The sequence below is a fragment of the Hemitrygon akajei genome, unplaced genomic scaffold (genome assembly GCF_048418815.1).
Source record: "Hemitrygon akajei unplaced genomic scaffold, sHemAka1.3 Scf000054, whole genome shotgun sequence".
NCBI classification, from domain to species: domain Eukaryota; kingdom Metazoa; phylum Chordata; class Chondrichthyes; order Myliobatiformes; family Dasyatidae; genus Hemitrygon; species Hemitrygon akajei.
The window spans coordinates 2,976,642-3,000,714 of NW_027331940.1; the positions used below are offsets into that span (position 1 = coordinate 2,976,642).

General features: G+C 44.4%; 2 non-coding genes across 2 annotated transcripts; one reads left to right on the forward strand and one right to left on the reverse strand.

Annotated features, from left to right (window-relative positions):
• The first annotated feature begins 16,357 nt into the window (after nucleotides 1-16,357).
• Nucleotides 16,358-16,429, forward strand: trnae-cuc (transfer RNA glutamic acid (anticodon CUC)). Its single transcript has one exon. It is a non-coding gene; the product is annotated as a tRNA-Glu (tRNA).
• Nucleotides 16,430-21,781: 5,352 nt separating this feature from the next.
• trnas-uga (transfer RNA serine (anticodon UGA)) lies at nucleotides 21,782-21,863 on the reverse strand. Its single transcript has one exon. It is a non-coding gene; the product is annotated as a tRNA-Ser (tRNA).
• Nucleotides 21,864-24,073: the final 2,210 nt, after the last annotated feature.

A 24,073-nucleotide genomic window follows, 5' to 3' on the forward strand; every position in this document is an offset into this window, starting at 1 on the left:
GATTTGGGAGAATCGGTATGGCTCTGTGAGGGGCAGATCATCTCTCACGGGTCTGGTTCAATTCTGTGAGGATGAGGCGGTCAGCCTTCGGTTAAACATGGTAGGACCTTTCAGAACGTTAGAAGACTTGGCATCCTGGTAAAGGTGACTTGTGGATTCAGGACTGACGCCTAAGAAGGCAGAGAATTGTTGTGGATGGAGCGTTTTCCCTTTGGATGCTGGTGCCTGTGCTGCCCTGCACAGATCTGTTCTGAGACACCTCGGATTTCTGTGCTTTAAAAATGATGTGAATAAGGAAGCGGAACGGTGAATTATTATATTTTCAATTATGTGGAATTTGGTGGAATTACGGAGAGTATAGAAGATAATCAGAGTTTACAAAGGACAGTGACAGGACCCAGAGCAGCGCTGAGAAGTTACAGATGGAGTTCAACCCAAAAAAGTACGAAGTGATTCACTTTGAGAGGATGAATTTGAAGTCAGAGAGGTGATACTTTCTCGAGTCAACCGAGGGCCTCACGTTAGTGCGAGTTCCACAATGGAAACAGAGTGATGATACGTTCTCCAATAAGCCGAGGGCCGCTCATCAGTATGAGAACCACAATCGGCATGGAGCGGTGCACTGCAGGAGCAGAAGGAAGTGTGATTGACAGGTGAGCTTGAACACATCCGCTGTTCTGCACATACTTAGAGTGACGCTCGAAGTGCAATATACCTGACAGTAAATCAGGAGAAAAGAAATACAGCTTCGTAACAAATAATAGAACAGCTTTGGAACCTGCGGAGGATTCCCAGATTTCACTTGCTACTTTTGTTCAAAGAGAGAATGGATGGAGAAATAGTGGTAAAATTGTGGCAGGTTTGAGAATATGTTTAAAGTTAAATAGACTGCATCGCAGGTCACGGGTATGTGGTGGTCACGTCATTCACTGGCAGAAGTCAGGTTCCTGCCAAACGGCCCATGTGTGCGCTGGAAAACATTGTTTTTCAAACTGTCCACAGCCCTCGCTAATTTCCCGAAAACGCGTTCCCTTTTTGATCACAGATCTCTGGAATATCGCTGTGGATCTTTTAAGTTGTGTCGTGGAATATATGTGCAGTATATTTTATTGTAACACGTGTCAGCTCTCACTGTGATTTCCAACACTCAGACCGCCCGGAATGACTGGAACGAATGAAAGAAAAAGAATGAAGAAGCGTTCTCCATTTCACCCGCCAGAACAAACTCCTTCCCTCAATTTTAGAAGCAAATGTGCTCCGTTGAATGCTACAAAATAAATCGACTTCATTATGAACGCCTCCATAAACACTGATACAATAATGACCTGTTTCAATAGCTGAGGTCAGTTGTCATGTAACATAAATTGGCAAATTCACATTATACTTTGGTTTAAAGTAAGTAGATTGCAATGTCCCTTGAGGAGTCAAATTCATGACACGGTGACAGAGTGAGTAAAAATAGTTTAACGTAAGTGTTTGTGCAGTTGGTTGTCACTAATGTCCCTGACGTGATCGCCACGCTAATTGCCTCAGTGGAATTGCTCTCTCCTCAATAAAAGTCTGCTAAACCGATCCCCAGACCATCTGAGCAGTTGAAACTCTCCGTGCAACTGAACGCTGCTTCTGACGGAATATGGGATATGCGGCGATTTACTACATCGCGGTCATTTTCTATCCCACACTCGTAGCGGTTGGCGTCCCCGGTAAGATGCTGGAGTTGCTCACTTTATGTATGGTACCGTCGTTACTCTGCTGCGGTATCCGCACTGTTACTGAGCACAGATGCTACCGTCGGCTGAAACGTGCTCCCGGAGTGGAGGCTTCAGGCATCTAATGGTTTTATTTTCATTATCCGTACTTTGATAGCAGCGTTTTCTTTCTTTTGTCAATTAAGTTGGTGCCGATATTGTCGTTGTTTCACAATTTCACATCGCTAAGCTTTCTGAAGTGATGCTGGTCACTGCTTTTCCAAGCCCGAGTCTCTAACAGTGCAGACAGTTCAACCTTATAGCAACGTGGTAGCTTATTTAACTGACACGTAGGTCTGTTCCTCTGTAAGTCAGTAAATGAGAACTCGTGCTTTATATCTCATTGACTCCACTTTGTCACGGCTACAACCAATCCCTTCAGCTATTTCACCTCTAATAATGGACATGATGTTGTTTACAGGAGCGATCGACTGCTCACCGGTACGTGAGTCATGGAACTCGGATGCCTAGCTCTAAAGTGTGGGAAGGTCGCCAATCCACTGACACTCACATCCGTCATTGTCCTGCAGCCGGGGTGCAGCGACGGAGACCGCACACTCTGGATTCCCGCTTTCCACTTCCAAACAGACCAAACCCTGCACAGCATCGGAAGAATGGGGGCATTCACGGAGATGCTGCTAACAATATTTCTATTTTATTTCCAATTATCCTGTAGTTAATTTAACAGCGACTGTGATCCTCTCTCGGGGAAAATGCATCACCCATTACCTGGTTGGAATGGCAACAGCGGATCTGATGGTGGTTATCGATGTTACTTTAGTGGAACAGAGCAACAATATCTACATTTATTCCAGATCCCTGCTCATCACTCCTGTATGCGCTCTGACACTTGTATTTGCGGCTGCAACGACGGATTGTTCTGTTTGGTTGACGGTCAGTTTTACCTTCGATCGCTTCATCGCAATATGTTGCCGAAAGCTGCGGGACCGATACTGCACCGAGAGAACAGCAACGGTGGTTATCGTGACCGTGGTTATAGTGAGCTGCGGGAGATGCGTCCCGATTTACTTTGCCATTGAACCTTACGTCATCATTGACAACACGCCGTGGCGGTGCACCGGCACATATGAATACGCCACTTTACCCGTGTGGAGAGGATACGCAATACTGGACTGTATTTTAACACCATTGCTACCAATCGGCTTAATCCTGGTGTTTAACGGGTTAACCGTAAGACATATCGTTGTGGCAAATAGAGTCCGCAGAAAGCTTCGGTACAGCAGCGACAATCAGAAAGATGCCGAGGTGGAAAATCGCAGAAAATCAATGATTTTGTTGTTTTCTATATCAGCTAATTTCATATTACTTTGGATGCCCAATGTTGCCCATTCCCTGAAATGGCAATTGCAAAACTATTTCTACGAGGACAGATATTTGAGTTCCCCGGTATACATCCTACAGCAATTTGGGTTCATGTTACAATTTCTCAGCATGTGCACCAATACTTGTATCTATACACTGACACAGAGGAAATTCAGAGAAGAGCTGAGGAATGGAATGAAGTATGTGTTTACATTAAATGGCCATCTGTGTAGTTAATGCCCGTGTCTTATGGCAATTCAGCGGAGTTATCAATTAAAGGCATTTTACAATTAAATAGTTTGCCAAATATGTCATTAATTCAAGCAATCATATTCCGGAAATTGCAGAATTGGCGGAAGATAGACTATTTCGTACAGTTCTGAAAGGTAGCAATGCAAACGTTCAATGCTGCCGGCGTTAGTGTTACATTGGTTCAAGTCATCACAGACACTCGATTGTCACAAGGGCAGGGATGGCTTCAGGACTTTCCTGGTTTAAGATATTTCAAAATGGATAGGGTCGGGTAACAGGTTCAGGTATGGCATAATTTCTCAGTTGTGTCCAGGATGGATTCATGCCACTATAAGAAGAAAGGCGGACTCGCAAACAGTCGATACCGGATCTACTATTAGAAAAGCAAACCGGTCGGGTGACAGATCTCTCTGCGGGTCAGCATTTCAAAACGATAGGGAGAACTCCCCGACATTTTCATTGCACAGTGATAGGAGAAGGGAGCCTGGAATTTGTGGTCTGCAATGTATGGTGTTACCTGGCAGGAACTTGGGAACGTACTTTGGGAAATGATGCACTCTGGGTAATGCGCAACAGATATGTGGAGATTGTTTAGGGAGCACTGACATGGGGTTCAGTATAGGTTTGTCTCGTTGACGCAGGGAAAGGATGATAACGTAAAGTAACCCTGGGTGACAAGAAAGTTGCAACAACTCGTCAAGAGGAAGAAAGAACGAAACTTAAAGATTAGGAAGAAAGGATCAGCTAGGGTTATGGCGAGTAAGAATGTAAATAGGAAATAATTTAACAATGGACTTAGAAGATTTAGAAAGGGACTTGAGAAAGCCTTGACGAGTAGCACTGTGAAGAACAGGAAGAGACTGGAATGAGTGTCGGCAGATCAGAGGAAAACTCGTCTCGGCAGTCCAAGGAGGCAGTGAAGCTCCTCACTGAATACATTGATCAATGTGAACACAGCGGACAAAGGCAGACATGCCAGAACATGCCGCCGCTCAGAAAGAGGATGCGATGGAAACTTGGAAAAAATTGTGATAGATGATTTCCCGATACCTGAATTTGTGATACCAGGTAATTTGGGAAAGCGAGCGAAGATATTGCTGCGCTTTTGGACGTTATATGTGTGTCTTCGCTGGCCACGAAAGCAGAACTAGAAGATTGAAGGGTGGAAAATGTTATTCATTTGTTGACGAAAGATTATAGGGATATTTCCTGGAATTATAGGCCAAACGCTTGTCAAACTCTTCAACTACCTCTTTCTGAACCCTGGGGTGTACATCATCTGGTCCAGGAGTCTTATCTACCTCCAGGCGTTCCAGCTTCCAAGGCATATTTTCTCATTAGTAATGGCATCTACACTAACTTCTGTCCTTGAATTTTTGGCTTCTTTAGAAAAAGAAGATGATAAGTCAGAATAAAAAGTGTTGTGGGCAGAGGAGGAAAAATAACAAGGAGGTGAATTCATCGGTGAAACTGGGAGAAGGGGAGGGGTGTTAATCTTTTTAAAAAAACCTCTTCAGGATGTTTTTCTTAACGAAAACAGAATTGAGCACTGCATGCCGGCATGTGTAAAACTAATACAAAATACACACCATTAAACTTAAATGCCAAGGAGATGGTGGTGGACTTTAGGAGATCTAGGCCTCATATGGAGCCAGTGATCATTAATGGAGAACGTGTGGAGCAGGTTAAGACCTACAAGTATCTGGGAGTACAGTTAGACGAGAAGCTAGACTGGACTGCCAACACAGATGCCTTGTGCAGGAAGGCACAGAGTCGACTGTACTTCCTAAGAAGGTTGGCGTCATTCAATGTCTGCAGTGAGATGCTGAAGATGTTCTATAGGTCAGTTGTGGAGAGCGCCCTCTTCTTTGTGGTGGCGTGTTGGGGAGGAAGCATTAAGAAGAGGGACGCCTCACGTCTTAATAAGCTGGTAAGGAAGGCGGGCTCTGTCGTGGGCAAAGTACTGGAGAGTTTAACATCGGTAGCTGAGCGAAGGGCGCTGAGTAGGCTACGGTCAATTATGGATAACTCTGAACATCCTCTACATAGCACCATCCAGAGACAGAGAAGCAGTTTCAGTGACAGGTTACTATCGATGCAATGCTCCTCAGACAGGATGAAGAGGTCAATACTCCCCAATGCCATTAGGCTTTACAATTCTACCTCCAGGACTTAAGAACTTTTTTTAAAAGCTATTAATGCTTTTTGAGACGGTGATTTAGATGCATATCATATTTTTTTACTGAGTTAAGTATTGTATGTAATTAGTTTTGCTACAGCAAGTGTATGGGACATTGGAAAAAAGTTGAATTTCCCCATGGGGATGAATAAAGTATCTATCTATCTATCTATCTATCTATCTATCTATCTATCTATCTATCTATCTATCTATCTATCTATCTATCTATCTATCTATCTATCTATCTATCTATCTATCTATCTATCTATCTATCTATCTATGCCGGCATGTGTAAAACTAATACAAAATACACACCACTAAACTTAAATGAGAGCACAATCCAGAAACATGAAGAAATGGTCAGTATGGAAGATCAAGTGAACCACTCGTGTCCATCCATAGAAGACATCCCAACGATCTGAGCACACAATTTCATAGCCAACTGAGAAATAAGAAAAATCTTCGCGATGGCTCTACCTCAAGTTATACCACCTTGAGCTAAAAACAATTAAAAAATAATAATAACTATTATAGGTTGTCAAACAGTGTATAGGCAGTCGATCGCTCCTTCATCATCAAAGATAGAAGAATTAATTAAATAATTGACTGAACTATATTCTAAAGATATACGCAAGAACTTTAGACAGGACAAGTGTAGGCCACTTCGTTATATTTTGAGATTAGTCCGATCAAAATAGTATCATCGGCAAATTTACTTAACAGACTTGAGCTGTGGGTGGCGATACAGACATTGGTATATAGAGAGTAAGGGAGGGACTCAGTACATGGCACAGAGGTCTCCTGTGATGAAAGTCAGAGGGGTGGAGGTGAGGGAGCCCACTCTTACAACATACTGGCGATCTGAGAGGCAGGGTCAAGGACGAGATCTCTGAGCTTCCTGTCGAGCCTGGGGGGAATTATGGTGTTGAATACTGAACTGTAGTCCAAGAATAGCAATCTCACATAAGCATCCTTCTTCTCCAGATGTGTAAGGATGGTGTGTAGAGCAGTGGCCATTGCGCCGTCTGTGGATCGGTTGTGTCGGTAGGCAAATCATAAGGGGTCCAGCACCCTCCTTTCGTAAAAGGGTTGCATACACTAATCACACAGGCCCGTGTCAGTCACCAAGTAATCTCAATGCCCGGCTGTGTCCCCACAACCTCGTGTCATTCCCCATACCCATCCCATTGCCCCAATCTCTGCCCACTGCCCCGTGTCAGGGTCCAAATTAATCACACTGCCCGCTCCCGTCCCACAGCCCCATGTCAGTTCCAAAAGTTATTAACAGAGTAATTGGAATTATAATGATATTAGGTTGGAACATCAAAGCATAAATCTGGAACGGATATTTCCTGGGAAATACACAACGGAAATGTGAATATATTTTAGGCTGCACTTACATGGGGTTCTGGATAGGTTTGCTCCATTCCCGCAGGGAAGGGACGGTAGGGTGAAGGAACCATGGTCGAAAGACGATGTGAAACATCTGAACAAGAGGAAGAAAGAAGCTTTAGGAAGCTGACTTCAGAGGATTAGAAAGCAAGGATCAGAGATTACTGTAGATTTACAAAGTAGCCGGGGACAATGGTTTTAAGGAAACCCCCAAGCCATTCGAGATGTATGTGAAGAAAAAGATGACTGGAATGAGTGTCGGACCGGTCGGGGATAGAAGATAAAACAAGCCGCTGAGGTCGGGGAAAGAAGTACAAGTCCTGAATGAAGACTTTAGTTCAGTATTCACCAGTGAGAGGGACATTTGTGAGGAGAGCGTTAAACAGGCCGATATGCGACAGCAAACTAAAGTCAAGAGAGAGGATGTACTGGAACTTTTGAAAAAAAATATGCAGTAGGTTAAATACGTCTTCTTGTGTGGTCGGGAGAAAGCCTGAGTGACTGCGGGAAGCGGTGAGTCCGACTTCAGCGATGGGCAAGTTATCAGAGAACTTTCTTAGAAAAAGGATTTACGAGAATTTGGAGAAACATGACCTAATTTGGCAGAGTCAGTATGGCTTTGTGAGGAGCAGATCATGTCTCACGAGCCTGGTTCAAATCTGTGAGGATGTGACGGTTGTACTTACGGTTAACGATGATAGGACCTTTCAGAAGGCTTGGTATCCAGGGAAAGTTGGCTTGTGGATTCAGGACTGACGCCCCAGGAGGCAGAGGATAGTTGTGGATGGAGCGTTTTCTCCCCGGATGCTGGTGCCAGTGGTGTCCTGCAGAGATCTGTTCTGAGAACCCAGGATATTTGTGCTTTAAAAATAACGTGAATAAGGAAGTGGAACGGTGAGTTATTGTATCTGCAATGATGTGGAAGTTGGAGGAATTATGTATAGTATAGAAGGTAATCAGAGTTTACAAGAGGACGGTGACAGGACGCAGAGCAGCGCTGAGAAGTTACAGATGGAGTTCAACCCGGAACGTTACAGAGTGAGTCACTTTGGAAGGATGGATTTGAAGGCAGAGGTGATACTTTCTCGAGTCAACCGAGGGCCGCACGTTAGTACGAGTTCCACAACGGAATCAGAGTGATGAGACTTTCTCCAATAAGCCGAGGCCCGCTCATCGCTACGAGTACCACAATAGGCACGGAGCGGTGCACTGCAGGAGCAGGAAGAAATGTGATTGACAGGTGAGCTTGAACACTTCCGTTGTTCTGCACACACTCAATATACCTGGCAGTAAATCAGGAGAAAGAAAATAGAACTTCCTGGCAAATAATAGAAAAGTTCGGGAACCTGCGGATAGTTCACAGATTTCACTTGCTACTTTTGTTCAAAGACCGAATGGATGGAGAAATAGTGGTAGAATTGTGGCAGGTTTGAGAATATCTTTAAAGTTAAACAGACTGCATCGCAGGTCACGTGTATGGGGTGGTCAGGTCATTCACTGGAAGAGGTCCGGTTCCTGCCAAACGGCCCATGTGTGCGCTGGAAAACATTGTTCTTCAAACTGTCCACAGCCCTCGCTAATCTCCCGAGGACACGTTCCCTTTTTGATCACAAGTCTCTGGAATATCGCTGTGAATCTTTTACAGTGTTTGGAGGAACATATGCAGTGTATTTTATTGTAACACATGTCAGCTGTCACAGAGATTTCCAACACTCAATTCCCCGAAATGACTGGAACGAACGAAAGAAAAGAATGAACGAATGTTCCCCTTTAATAAAGAAGTGCTCTCCGTTCCTCCTTCCAGAAGAAACACCTTCCCTCAATTTCAGAAGCGAATGTACTCCGTCAAATGTTACAAAATAAATCGACCTCAAGATGAATGCCTGATTTAAAAGCAACAATGACAAAATATATCTTCATTCAAATATCTGAAGCCAGATATCATGGAAAATAACATGGAAAAAAAGCACATCAAATTTTGTTTTAAAATAATTACATTGCAAAATCCCTTTAGGAGTCAAATTCATGATACGGGGATATAAATAGTTTAACGCACGGTATTTGTGCAGTTGGTTGTCACTAATGTCCCTGACGTGATAGCCACGCTAATTGCCTCAGTGGAATTGCTCTCTCCTCAATAAAAGTCTGCTAAACCGATCCCCAGTCAATCTGAGCAGCTGAATCGCTCCGTACAACTGAATTCTGACGGAATATGGGATATGCGGCGATTTACTACATCGCGGGAATTTACTATCCCACACTTGTAGCGGTTGGTGTCCCCGGTAAGATGCCGGTGCTGGTTACTTTATGTATGGTGCCGTCGTTACTCTGCTGCGGTATCCGCACTGTTACTGAGCACAGATGCTACCATCGGCTGAAACGTGTTTCCGGAATGGAGGATTCAGGAATCTGATTGTTTTATTTTAATTTTTCATATTTCGATCGCAGTGTTTTCTTCTTTTCTCAATTAAGCTGGTGTCGATATTGTCGTTGTTTCATAATTTGATCGAAGTGATTTTTTTCTTTTATCAGTTATGTTCGTGATGAAATTTACATTGTTTCATAATTTCACATCGCTGGGTTTTATGAAGTGATGCAGGTCTCTGCTTTTCTAGGTCCGAGTCTCTATCAGTGCAAACACTCCGACATTAAAACAACGTGGTAGCTTATTTAAATGACACGTAGGTCTGTTCTTCTGTAAGTCAGGAAATGAGAACTCGTGCTTTATATCTCCTCGATGGCACTTTGATACCGCTACAAATAATCCCGTCTGTTCTTTCACCTCTAATAATGGAAATGGTGTTGTTTACAGGAGCGATCGACTGCTCACCGGTCCGTGAGTCGTGGAACTCGGATGCCTCGCTCTAAACTGTGGGAAGGTCGCCAATCCACTGACACTCACATCCGTCATTGTCCTCCAGCCGGAGTGCAGCGACGGAGACCGCACACACTGGATTTCCGCTTTCCACTTCCAAGCAGACCATGCCCTCCATAGCATCGGTAGAATGGGGGCATTCAGGGAGCTGACCATATTTCTATTTTCTTTCCAAATTTCTTGCAGTTAATTTAACGGCGATTGTGATCCTATCTCGGGGAAAATGCGGACTCTCCAAATGCATCACCCGTTACCTGGTTGGAATGGCAACAGCGGATCTGATGGTGGTTATCGTTGTTGCTTTAGTGGAACAGACCAACAATATCTACATTTATTCCAGATCCCTGCTTATCACTCCTGTATGTGCTCTGACACTTGTATTTCGGGCTGTAACGACGGACTGCTCTGTTTGGTTTACGGTCAGTTTTACCTTCGATCGCTTCATCGCAATATGTTGCCGAAAGCTGCGGGAGCGATATTGCACCGAGAGAACAGCAACGGTGGTTATCGTGACCGTGGTTATAGTGAGCTGCGGGAGATGTGTCCCGTTATACTTTGTCATTGAACCTTACGTCATCATTGACAACACGCCGTGGCGGTGCACCACCACATATGAATACGCTACTTCACCCGAGTGGAGAGGGTACACATTCCTGGACAGTATTTTAACACCATTGCTACCAATCGGCTTAATCCTGGTGTTTAACGGGTTAACCGTAAGGTATATCGTTGTGGCAAATAGAGTCCGCAGAAAGCTTCGTCATAGCAGCGATAATCAGAAAGATGCCGAGGTGGAAAATCGCAGAAAATCGATGATTTTGCTGTTTTCTATATCAGCTAATTTCATATTATTGTGGATGCCCTATGTAGCCCATTCCCTGAAATGGCAACCGGAGAACTATTTTTACGAGGACAGATATTTGAGTTCCCCCGTATACATCCTACAACAATTTAAGTTCATTTTGCAAACACTCAGCATGTGCACCAATACTTGTATCTATACACTGACACAGAGGAAATTCAGAGAAGAGCTGAGGAATGGAATGAAGTATGTGTTTACAATAAATGGCCATCTGTGTAGATAACGCCCGTGCCTTATGGCAATTCAGCGGAGTTTTCAAATAAAGCCGTTTTGCAATGAACAGGTTTGGCAAATATGTCATAAACTCAAACAATCATGTGCCTGGTCGCTAGGAAATTGCAGAATTGGCGGAAGATTGCCCACATCTTAAGTTCAGGTTCGTAGCAATACAGGCGTGAATATTACACTGGTTGAAGTATGTTCCAAACTATCACAGACACTCGACTGTTACAAGGGCAGGGACGGCTTCAGGGCTTTCTGCGTTTTAGATGTTTCAAAATGGACAGGGTCGTTTAACATAATGTAAAGCATATATGTCCAACTCAAGGCCCGCGGGCCAAATCCGGCCCGCGGTGGAATTATCTAATAATATCTAATTACTATTAAAGCTGGCCCCAGTGATCGAAGCGCCTATGGCGTATGATATGGCTAATGCTGAGTTTATTCAGGTACCAGGTTTTCAGGGTTTTTAGTATTTATTCGGCAGTCTTCTTCACAAGAAACGGAATTTGTAAAGTGAAACACTTTGTAGTTATAGCAGAGACTGAGACACATGAGAACAGGCTGAAAAAACGGAGACAACGAAAGCTGCGTTCGCACGCGTCCGACTGATCCGGCCCGCATGAAGCTGCATTTTGCTCAATCCGGCCCGTGACCTAAAATGAGTTTGACACCCCTGATGTAAAGGGATTCCGATGGCTAACCAGGGATAGTATCACAACTGCAGAAAGGGAGGACAACGTGGAGCGATCGTTTGTTAATAAAATGTGAGACGAACACAGTAACATAATCACCCCATTTGGAGTATTCTGTGCAGCCGCCCTCTAACAAAGTAACTGCAACTGGAACAGTGAGCAACCGATCGTGAAGCGGGACTTGGACATTTTCTAGGTTATTTACATGAGTAACTGAAACATCCATAATGTTCTTTGGCATCTCCCCAGGGTAAAAGTTTTAATTATGGCATAATTTATTGGTAGTGTCCAGGAAGGATTCGTGTCACTTCAAGAAGACAGGCGCGCTAGCGAACAGTACGTACCGGATCTAATATTAGAAAGGGAAACCGGTCAGGTGACAGATCTCTCCGCGGGTCAGCATTTCAGAACGATAGGACAGAATTCCCCTCCATTTACCTTGCCCAGGGATAGGACCAGAGAGTATGGAGTGTGCTTAATTGGGGGTCTGCGAATTATGGTGCTGCCTGGCAGGATTTTAGGAAGGTACATTGGGAAATGATGCACTCGGGGTATTGCGAAACAGATATGTGGGGATTGTTTAGGGAGCACTGACACGGGGTTCAGTATAGGCTTGTCTCAGTGACGCAGGGAAAGGATGACAGTGTAAAGTAACCCTGGGAGACAAGAAAGTTGGACAACACGTCAAGAGGAAGAAAGAACGATACTTACAGAACAGGAAGAAAGGATCAAATAACGCTATAGCGAGTCACAATGTAGACAGGAAGGAATATAACAGTGGACTTAAAGGAGTGATAGGGGGATTTGAGAAATCCTTGACGGGTTGCACTGTGAAGAACAGGAGGAGACTGGGGAGAGTGTGGGCAAATCTGAGGTAAAAGAGGAAAACTTGTGTCTGGAGACCAAGGAAACAGTGAAGATCCTTACTGAATGCATTGATCAATGTGCCCACAACGTAATAAGGCAGATATGCTCGGACGTGCCGACGCTGAGAAAGAGGATGCGCTGGAAACTTGGGAAAACATTATGATAGATGATTCCCGGGTGCCGGAAGAGTTATAGTCCAGCTTATTTTGGAAGGCGAAATCAGATATTGTTGAGCTTTTGGACAGGATATTTGTGCTTTCGCTGGCCACGGAAGTAGAACTAGAAGATTGGAGCGTGGAAAATATTATTCATTTGTTGACGAAAAAAAGCAGGTATATTTCTTGGAATTATAGACCAGGGAGTCTTACATCAGTAGAGGGTAAACAACTGGAGACGATTACTAAAGAAGGAATTAATGAGTATTTGGAGAAACGTAGTCTGGCTACGGAGAGAAAGCATGGTATGTTGTCATTAATGAACCTGATTGATTTAATTGAAAAAGTGAAAATAAAACTAACGGATGAACCAGGACAGTCGATGTGGGGGCATTAATTATGGTCAGGCGTTTCATCAGCTCCCCATAGTAGACTCATTCAGAAAGTCAGGAGGCATGGGATCGAGGGAATACTGGCTGCGCTGATTCAGAATTGGTTTCCTAACAGAAGGCAGATGATGTAGTAGACAGAATAAACTCTGGCTGGAAGACAGATGGCAGCCGTGTTCCGCATGAAGAGTCGAAACTTCGGTACACTTTTCAACTCTATTCCGAGTCTGCAGTTACAGTGCTCCGAGAAATATGGCTGAGTAATTAATTAATCTTTTTAATCTGACCACACAGCGGCACCCGGATAATTAATGGAATTAGGGCTGATGACGTAAGCAAATGGCTGAGCTATTGACTGCACCAGCGCGTTTTCTCAACTGACCTGTCATTTACATATTACAGGGCAAATGCTACAATGTCTGCAAAACACCTTTTCCAGTGGAGCCCTAAATTTAAAACCGGCATTTCAAAATGCTCAGCAGCAGCTTCTGGCGCTTATTAAAAGAACCAGCCCTCCAAAATGTCAATTCTAAATTCCCAATTCAAGTACACACCAATTTATCCTAAAGCGAATTTACCTCTGAATCGTCGTTTTATCGTATCGAGTATAGATACGCTCATATTTCGATCCATTTAACCCTGAATCCACATGGCCGGTGTGGAATCCGTGTCTCCGTCTGAAATCAATAATAAATGTAACATGTAAAACTACACAAACTGAAAACGCAGCGAAAGCAAAGCAAATATCCGGGCTCACACTTGTCTTCTTTCAAAAGCATCGCAGGCAATTGGAGAATACAAAATAAACAGTTTCAAAAGCTTCCATCTTCTTATGCTGTAACCATCCATTAACTCAATCTCCATGCTTTAACCCAGACATCCAGTCAGACAGCCACAGGAAACCACTGCACAGAAGCAGGGTCTTCAGCCTGTCCAGTCAGTGAGGAATTATTTAAACTGCGTAATCCCATCGTCCTCATCCGAACAGTGTCCATCCATATCCCTCTCATCCGTGTACTTCTCCAATCAACTCTTAAACGTTGAAATCGGAATCACAATTACCATTTGTGTTGGCAGCACTGTCTACACTCTGACCACCCACTGGGTGAAGAAGTTTCCCCTCATGTTTCCCTTAAACATTTCACATTTCACCCTTCACCCAATTGTATTCTCGCCCAACATCAGTGGAGAAATCCCGCTTGCATTTACACTCTCTATACGCCTGATATTGTTGTCTACCTCTGTCAAATCTCCCCTCAGTCTTCTACCCGCTCGGGAATAAAGTGCTGATATATTTAATCTTTCCTTTTAATTAAAAACATTCAGTCCCGGCAATAGCTGTTTAATTCTTTTTCTGCATTCTTTCAGTCTTATTTGCATCTTTCCTGCAGATAGTTGAGCCCAGCCGCACACAATATTTTAAATTGGGCCCCAATAATGCCTTAAACAACATCAACACAACATCCCAACTCCTGTACTCAGTACTTTGTTCTATGAAGGCTAATGTGCGAAAAGCTGTTTTTACGACCCTGTCTAACTGTGCCGCAACTTTCATTGAATTTTGGATCTGCATTCCCAGATTCGTTTGTTTTATTGTACTCCTCAGTGCCTTATTTCTCGTTGGGTCAGACCATCCCTGGCTGGCCCTCCCGAATGCAACATCTGACACTTGTCTGCGTTAATTCCGATCTGACATTTTTCAACCCCTTTTTTTCCAGCTGGTCCAGATCCCGTTTCATGCTCCGGTACTCTTCCTAGTTGTCAACTACACCCGTAATGTTGTTGTCATCGGCAAATTTGCTGATCCAGTTAAAGACATCATTATCCAGATCATTGATATAGATTACAAATAACAACGGACACAACAACGATCCCTGGGGCACTCCACTCATCACAGGTCCCCAGTCAGAGAGACAACCATCCATTACCACACTCTAGCTTCCCCAACGTACCCAAAGGCCAATCCAATTTACTTCCTCATTGTGAAAGCCAAGCGTCTGATCCTTCCCGAGCATCCTCCCACACGGAAACCTGACAAGGCTTTAGGAATTTTGAGATTTGTTTATAAATCCAAAGATCCACGATGGCACTGGCGATACACGCGACGTATTGCCGACAGCTCGCAAAATGTCTGGATGTATTTCAGCTGAACCACTGTCGCTGCAATGTGAAACCCCTAATTTCCCTTTAAGAAACTTACTTTTGAGCTGTCTAAATTAATCGGCAGTTTAACGAGCTGCTGAAGGACCAGATGGACTTGACTCTCGGGAATGCAGGTGCGGCACCTTTCAGCGATCAGCGAAGGTCAGCCATTACCATTGCCGGAAAAGAGGTCGGTTCGGAAGACTTCAAGCCAGACTAAATCGACGGGTTATGAAGCATCCTTTACCCGGCATCTTCTTCGCGAAAGGCCAATTACTTGAAAACAAGATGCATTACGTAAGCGCAACATTGCAGTTTTGGAGGGAAATGAGGGGCTGCTGTCTTCTCTGTTTCATGGAGACATGGCTCAGTTCGGTGGAAAAGCCGGAAGGCTTCTGAATCCACCGTTCGGAGAAGATAAGAAGGTATTATTGTGGTGCGGGGTGGGGGGGGGCAGTGGTGGGACGACGGTGTAGTTTCATGATAAATTCTTCATGCTCTCCGTATATAGCGGTCTTGCCGCACCCTTGTTCCCCCAATCACAACATCCAATGATTGAGTTATGTCGGTGCCGCTTACCGAGAGGGTTCTCCTCATTGATCCGGACGGCACTTCACATACCGCCAGAGCAGATGTTAAGCAAGCAAACCATGTACTGAGTGCCGCGATCAGCAAGCAAGGAACTGCCTACCCTGAGGACTTTCAAATCATTGCGGGGTTTCTATCAGGCTTATTTAAGGAATTCTAGGCTTATTTGTCATCAGCACGTCATCCTCTGTACCAGGGGCACCCGCACTCTCGACCACGGTTAGAGCACGATCAAAAAGCCCAGCATTCCATCCCCAGACCGTATTTCGGGCATTCTGAACGTCTGGTTTTCTTTCTCCTACCTCTACCCAGGCGGAGGGTGAGGAACAAGACACCAGATGTATCGGCGACAATGTCACGGGAATCGGAGGCCGACTACTGAATTGCTTCGAGGCGATAGACAGAGACAAAAATGACCCAGGGCTCATAAGAGAATCTGAATGTTACCATCTTTATAAAGACACTGGAGAACGAGTGTTTCCCACCGATTCATACACTCCAGAGTGTTCCTTAACCAGAAGCACTGGGTGAACAAGTGAAATGCAAAGTGCTGGGCAGTAGATTCGTGACAATATTTATCACATTCATTCATTATTATTTATCCATTGAGTTTGTTTTGTATTTTTCTGATTTGATAGTGTATGTTGCTGTGATGCAGCGCATCATCAGCTTCCCTGGTGGTCTAGTGGTTAGGATTCGGCGCTCTCACCGCCGTGGCCGGGGTTCGATTCCCGGTCAGGGAATAAAACTATTTCCTGCTCTACATTAATGTGTTGATTTTAAATTATCGTGTGTATTCATTGCTCCGCAACAACCCCATTCCTGTCTGTGTTTAACCTGCATCCGCCTGATTCAGCGCCAGAAAACCACAAAATATAGGAGCAGAATTAGGCCGTTTGGCCCATCGGGTTTGCTTCGACATTTCCTCTCAGCCCCATTCTCCTGCTTTCTACTGTGTGCACTACCTCTTTCCGTCTACAAATGCTGCCTGACCCGCTATACACTGTTTCTGCAGCGATCCGGTATTTGTTCTGTATGACACTTGTTAGACAAGGAGAACATGACTTTGAAAAAATATCGCAGGTGCAGTCTCAATAAAGCTGGAAATTACTGTGCGAGGTCTTACAGACAATAAATTGCAATCGATACAATGTAGATTTGATCTTCTTCACTCCTCACTGCACCTCAATCCACTCAGAGATGCTGTCTCTCTGTAGAAGAGGGTGACCATACATTTCCCATATTGGACTCTGGTCCTACTCACTCAGTTTGCCTACATCACCTTGACTCATCTGCTCGGGGTCATCACTGCTCAAATCTCAGTGAGTATTGTCAGGTCCGGTCGGGTTTATTGCCGTGTGCACAGGGACGGTGAGGGACAAGTACAATGAAACACTTGCAGCGTCATTGCAAGCTCGAAAAGACAGAGAGTACGCAGAACATAAATTGTACAATTCTGCATCATTAACAAACGGTTGATATAAATCTTGTGCCAGTTTCAGACTTGGAAATGATTCCTCAGGCAAACTGATGACATAGATTGCGAACTATTATATCCACGGGGTAGCATGCAGACCCAAGAAAGGCCTGTTTATTCCTTTTCTTTAAACAGGCAGACAACAGAAAGAAGGGCGAGTCTCTAGTCCTCTTCAGCCAGCCCCGGCATTCAGTAAGATCAGGCTGGCCCAGACTTTTTCTCAATCCTCCCCCCTCCCCCATACCGCAGTTGCCGGTCAAAAGTCGGCCGGACACCTCCACCAAATCTTCTACCGTCTCCCCAGGTGAGAGGAGATAAACTTCTGTCGCCCGCCTTTATTTCGACGCCCTGACAGCGCCCCAGCTTCGATCAGAAGCATATGGATATGAATGTTATATAATGGGACATTGTTCTGAGTTTTGCTCAGTATTGACGTGACTTTGGGGAGGTAGAAGCAGTCAGAGTCTGTGGGAGGGAACAACTCCTGGGTGAAACCCTTTCCGCAATTGGATAACACATTGGATTGACAACTGCATACACGAATGGGAGCTAGGTAGGTTGCACGTAGTTTGACGAGATTGGTTGATGTCGGACCATTACACCGCGTCAGTGACAATCGGCAAGGGTGATTTTGACGGAAGGTCAGCGAACCGATTTGTCTATGGCAATATGGCTCGCTAGACAAGAGAGCAATGGGGAGTCTGTACAGTGAGTGATATGGAACGGCGGAAGCTTTTGTCGTTCAGAGACGGTGTTGCCCACTTGAGAGAAAAAGTCATAATCTCAATCTCCCCTCTCCCAGCCGCGGCTGAACAACATTTCCTATTGAATATGTAAATATTTTTATGTTGAAAATTCAAGTGTTTTCAGCTAACCGAAATTTCACATGGTGGTCTTGTCTTAACCAAAGTCCAGGAGCAGATTTGTTTGAAAAATCGCGACTCCTTCATGTCATATTACCTGTTCGACCCGACATTTCAGCACCAGTTTACACCCGTTCGCTTGAACTTGTGAGGAGGAACGGGAGAGAGAGTCACATCGTAGACAGGGCAAGAGAGATAAACGGAGGAGTTTTAAAGGCAGTTGGAGGGAGAGAGTTACACGACAATTTACCAATTTCATGTTCACTTTCGGCCACTGTTTTCCTCCCAGTGTTTTCTTGACCACAGAGTAAGTCACCTCACCGACAAAACGAACTGGATCGTTCCGTCCCTTCATTTAAATTCGAACGCTGCGGAGCTGGTAAGTATTATCACCGTTTGGACTGAGGAGGAGAAATGGTTCTTGCGTTTACACATTGCCCTTCAACAGAGGGAGCAAGAGAGGGCACACGTTATATACTTCTTGATGCCATTCTTCCAGTTTCTTCAATTTTAAAGGCAATTAATATTATATTAGCACTATTAATTCTTAAAATTCCATAGTTAGTTCTGATTTGGACGCAAGGATTCTGCTCCGAGCAATAAATCGTCCGCTGTCTAACTTAAGGAAGTACGTTGGTGAACGAAGCGAGGCGCTCTGCATCCGTACAGTTGTAGAACACACCGGCATCAATCGCCCTGTTTCTACTCAGAATCTATTGTGAGACATTCGGTTGCAAAGTGAAAATATCGTAGCTAAATAAACTGTATTGGCATGTCGATTTGGCTAGTTTCCACTTGTCCCCACCCATCAGCAAGTGCATTTTTCATTGCGCGTGTGTGTACACATAGATGTGCGCATAAATATAACTTTGAGTTCACTTTGAGGTAATCACCAATTACTTGTAATGCTTGATCCCGTCGGTTAGATCCGTCACCAGATACGTATGAATTGAATCACTTTCAGTTATTTTCGCGTAGTAGAAACTCAAGACGTCGACCAGCATATCCGGGTGTGAGGGGCGTGTGGTGGAATAAATTGTCAATGTTTTGCGTTGAAATACTGAATCAGGACCTCCTAACCTGGTATATATTTATATATTATAAAAAATGCTGCGAGAATTGAACTGACAGAAAAATGGGATGTCAGCTTCACAAATTCTCTAATCTCCCCAGCCGGGGGAACAGGATTTATAGAAGAACGTGTTACCGGCTCCGGATTTGTGTCGGATACATTACCAGAACTCAGTACATGGGAATCCATGTCGTTAAAGAAAATCGAATTGGGAAAGTACCGCGTTGAACAGAGAATCAGAATCAGGTTTATTATCACCAGCATGTGACGGGAAATTTGTTAACTTAGCAGCAGCAGTTCAATGAAATATATAATCTAGCAGAGAGAGAAAATAAAAATAAAATAATAATAATAATAATAATAATAATAATACACAACTAAATCGATTACGTATTTTGAATAGATTATGAAAAATGTGCAAAAACAGAAATACTGTATTTTCAAACAGTCAGGTAGTGTTCAAGGCTTCAAAGTCCATTCAGGATTCTGATGGCCGTGGGGAAGATGCTGTTCCTGAACCGCTGCTGTGTGTTTCTGTCTCATAACCTCAGACACCCGGGTTCAAACCTGATATCCGGTGCCATCTGTGTGGACGTTGCTCCTTTGCAGATTGGAAGAATTTTCATCGGCAGTGTCATGACGGTCTATTATCGTCCCTCATTAATGAGCTGTCTTGACTGTGTGAGGCAGATGACCTGACGTAGCCGGACAACGGGTTACAATGAGAATATTTAGGCTGCAATTGGGTCGTTCAGTGAGGACGCAAACTGGACAAAAGTGTTTATTGCCGGAATGTGTGAGGTCATGTACTTCGTTGGGATTGGTATTAAATGAAAGTCGATCGGTTGCGGTGAGACTGTCAAAGGAAACTGTTCACGAAACAGAGATGGCGAGCCGATGGGTGGATCAGGTATTTTGCAAGGCAACTGCAGATTGTAGTTTCTTGCAACTGCATTGGAAATTAGAAATAGAGAAAGCATTGTAATTTATTTGTGCATGTTTCTGAGGTAGGCGCTGATGCGGTGACGGTAATTTCACTCCGCATATATGCTGAAGGGTACAGTAGCACCGGAGAAGCTCGGAACAATTTAACTGACTCACCTCCCGTGATGAATGTATGAATGACGAACAACTGAAGTTAAAACTGTTCACTGCAGAATATAGAAAAAGGGCTGAATCTAAGGCGATGGATGAGGCGTACAGTCGAGGAAAATTTCCAGGATGAGGAATTATCGTTTAAATACGAATTAAAGCGGAATATCTGTACATACATTCCTGATACCAGAGACTACTCGACGAGGCAGGGTTGTGGATGTTACAGCACAGGGCTGATTCAAATAGGATATGGGCGCTTAAAAAAATATATTAAGGAATTTGTGGGTTACAAAACAGCCAAAGAAGATAGTTTGAAACGTGGGGAAGTGCAGCCGTGATCATATGATATAAACGGACGGGAGCCATCAGTAACTGACATTGCCCCCTTACACTGGGAGTAACGTTTCGAAATGTTCTATTCAGCAACAATGTAAATCCATGGAACTGGTCTCCCGGCTGACGTGCATACAGAACGACGACTTAAAACGCCAGGACCGGATTATGAATGAAATAAAGTCGGCCTGACGGATGGTGTCACTGCCGGGAACTGTACTACATCGAATCTCAGGGATTGGGGATCTGTAGTCAATGACACTGTGGGTCGGCCTGACGAATGGTCTCACTGCCGCGAACTGTACTACATCGAATCTCAGGGATTGGGGATCTGTAGTCAATGATTGTGTGGGTCGGTCTGACGAATGGTCTCACTGCCGGGAACTGTACTACATCGAATCTCAGGGATCGGGGATCTGTAGTCAATGACACTGTGGGTCGGCCTGACGAATGGTCTCACTGCCGGGAACTGTAGTACATCGAATCTCAGGGATTGGGGATCTGTAGTCAATGACACTGTGGGTCGGCCTGACGAATGGTCTCACTGCCGGCAACTGTACTTCATCGAATCTCAGGGATTGGAGATCTGTAGTCAATGACACTGTGGGTCGGGCTGACGAATGGTCTCACTGCCGGGAACTGTACAACATCGAATCTCAGGGATTGGGGATCTGTAGTCAATGACACTGTGGGTCGTTCGCCGTACACTGGCGAACACTAGTGGGTCGTATTGACACTAGTGGGTCGTACACTACTCGCTTCTACCGCTTGCTGCCCGCGATCTGCAACATCTCCAGCTGCAGAGACGTACCGGAGATTTGATCAGGGGAAAGCTCTAGTTACAGCTGAGGGAGACGCTAATGCTCTCGGGTGGACTCTGCCACAACTACAGTAACACCGGAATTGAGTGCAATTAGAATCTGACAGAGGATGAAAATGCCTCGCCATGCGAATCGTAGAGCGAAAGGACAGAGTCCACTTCTTTACACTGACGCTGAAATGTCCGTTCTCCGAGTTTGATTCTTTTAGTTTAACAAGACAGTAAAATTCCGAACTGCAGAGAGTTTAAGCTGACTCGAGGGGATTGATCAGAGTCAGAATAGAAATGAACATTGCACAATGAGTAGAAATGTATTGTATTGAATTGTATTTAAGAGTGTAAAAATACGCAGTTCTCAACTGAACACAGAGGGTGCAGAGCGCAGACAGCATCAAGGGTGTTAAATTTTATTGGCAGTGGGGTTGTAGGTGTGAGCGCTGCGAGCAGGGTTCGAACCTGCGCGGGGAATCCCCATTGGATTTCAAGTCCAACGCCTTAACCACTCGGCCATCGCAGCTGAAGAATGTTCAGCATCGCATCAATGTTCAGCACCCACCGTAGCACTGCCCCTGAAGTGAGGGTTTTACTTGATTTATGCTTAGTAATGGAAAAGGTGATTCATTATTCCAATACAAATAGTATAATTGGACAGCTGTGGAATTTGTTTCAACACCGTTAGGTCAGAACGGGGGTGTGGAGGGATAACACTGACGTCAGTATCGTAAATGAAGGAGATTTCCAGTATTAGGGATAAAGATCAGGATCAGAATCAGGTTTATAAATACGGACATATGTCAACATTACATTATTGCTTTTATATTCTGCTCCTCCTGAACCGAATGTTAAAATTGCATTTGCCTTCCTATACCGCTGACTCAGCCTGGAAGTAAACATTTAGGGAATATTGCACAAGGTCTCTTTGCACCTCTGATTTCTGAAAACCTTCCCCATTCAGAGACTTTTTTATGCTTTCTTCCAAGGTGCATCACCGTACCACACGATGATCTATTTGACAAATCTTCTCCCTTTCTCCTCAACTGTCTTTGATCTTCAATGTGCTTCGAATCTTTTGAGTTTTTGAACACGTTGAAGTCAGGCTACATTTCTTATATTTTCCTTTCTTTAGCCCAACTTCCTTCAGAGTGGAGTGACAATCTCAGTTTTCCAACCATCAGGATCTATTCTGGAATATCAAGTCAAGTCATTTCTTAATTGTCATTTCGACAATATCTGCTGGTACAGTACATAGTAAAAACGAGACAACGTTTTTCAGGACCATGGTGTTACATGACACAGTACAAAAACTAGACAAATCTACGTAAAAAACAACACAGAAAAAAAACTACACCAGACTACAGACCTACCCAGGACTGCATAAAGTGCACAAAACAGTGCAGGCATTACAACAAATAATAAACAAGACAATAGGGCAGTAAGGTGTCAGTCCAGCTTCTGTGTATTGAGGAGTCTGATAGCTTGGGGGAAGAAATTGTTACATAGTCTGTTCGTGAGAACCCGAATGCTTCGGTGCCTTTTCACAGACGGCAGGTGGGAGAAGAGTTCGTAAGAAGGGTGCGTGGTGTCCTTCATGATGCTGTTTGCTTTGCGGATGTAGCGTGTAGTGTAAATGTCCGTAATGGCGGGAAGACAGACCCCGATGATCTTCTCAGCTGACGTCACGATCCGCCGCATGGTCTAGCGATCCGAGATGGTGCAATTTCCGAACCAGGCAGTGATACAGCTGCTCAGGATGCTGTCAATACAACCCCTGTAGAATGTGATGCGGATGGTGGGTGGCAGCCTTCTCAATAAAGTAGAGACACTGCTGGGCTTTCTTTGTCATGGAGCTGGTGTACATATAATGATACGTGAAGGAGCGCTGACAGAATCTCTTCAGTTACCACTTTCAGAACACTGGGTGTAGTCCAACTGGTCCCGATGACATCTAACTTCAGACCTTTCAGCTCCACGGGCACCTTCTCCAGAGCCATAATATCCACTCTCACCGATGCCCTCTGACACGTGTTCCTCGGTGCCATTATGCTGGAGTCTTCCACAGAGCAGCCTGGCGCAAAATATTCATTCAGTTCGTCCCTTTTCTTTTTCCCCCATTACTGTTTCTTCAGCGTCATTTTCCCAGCTTTCTGACATCCACTCTCGCATCCCTTTTATTATCATATGTCTGAAAAAAATGGTATTTTCTATATTATTAGCCATTTTTAAAGGGTTCCAAACCTCCGGCTTCCCACTAATGATTGTTGTATGATAAGCCCTCACTTTTGCCTTCATGCTGTCTTTACTTTCCAGTATCAGCCATGGTTGCCTCATCCTCCCTTTCGAATATTTATTCTTATTTGGGATGCACCTTTCCAATTGCCCCCCAAAAGCACTCGCCATTGTGGAGTTTCCGTCAGCTATGCTACAACCACTTTCCAATCCACCTGGACGGCTCCAGACATAGTTCCCTGTTATTTTCTGCCAGTAACGGGGTCGAGGACAGTTATGGTCCCTGATTTTATTTCTGCCAGTGACGTGGTCGGCGACTGTTGTTGCCTTTGTTTTTCCATGCGAGTGAGGGGGTTGAGGGCTGTTATCACTCCTGACTTTATTTCTGCGAGTGACATGGTCGGGTAATTTTATTGTCGCTATTGGGTTTTTTTTTTTTGCTGCGGGGGAGGAGGCATTTTGGGGTCTGCGAGATTTGTTTCTTTTCTTTTTTCGTGCCGG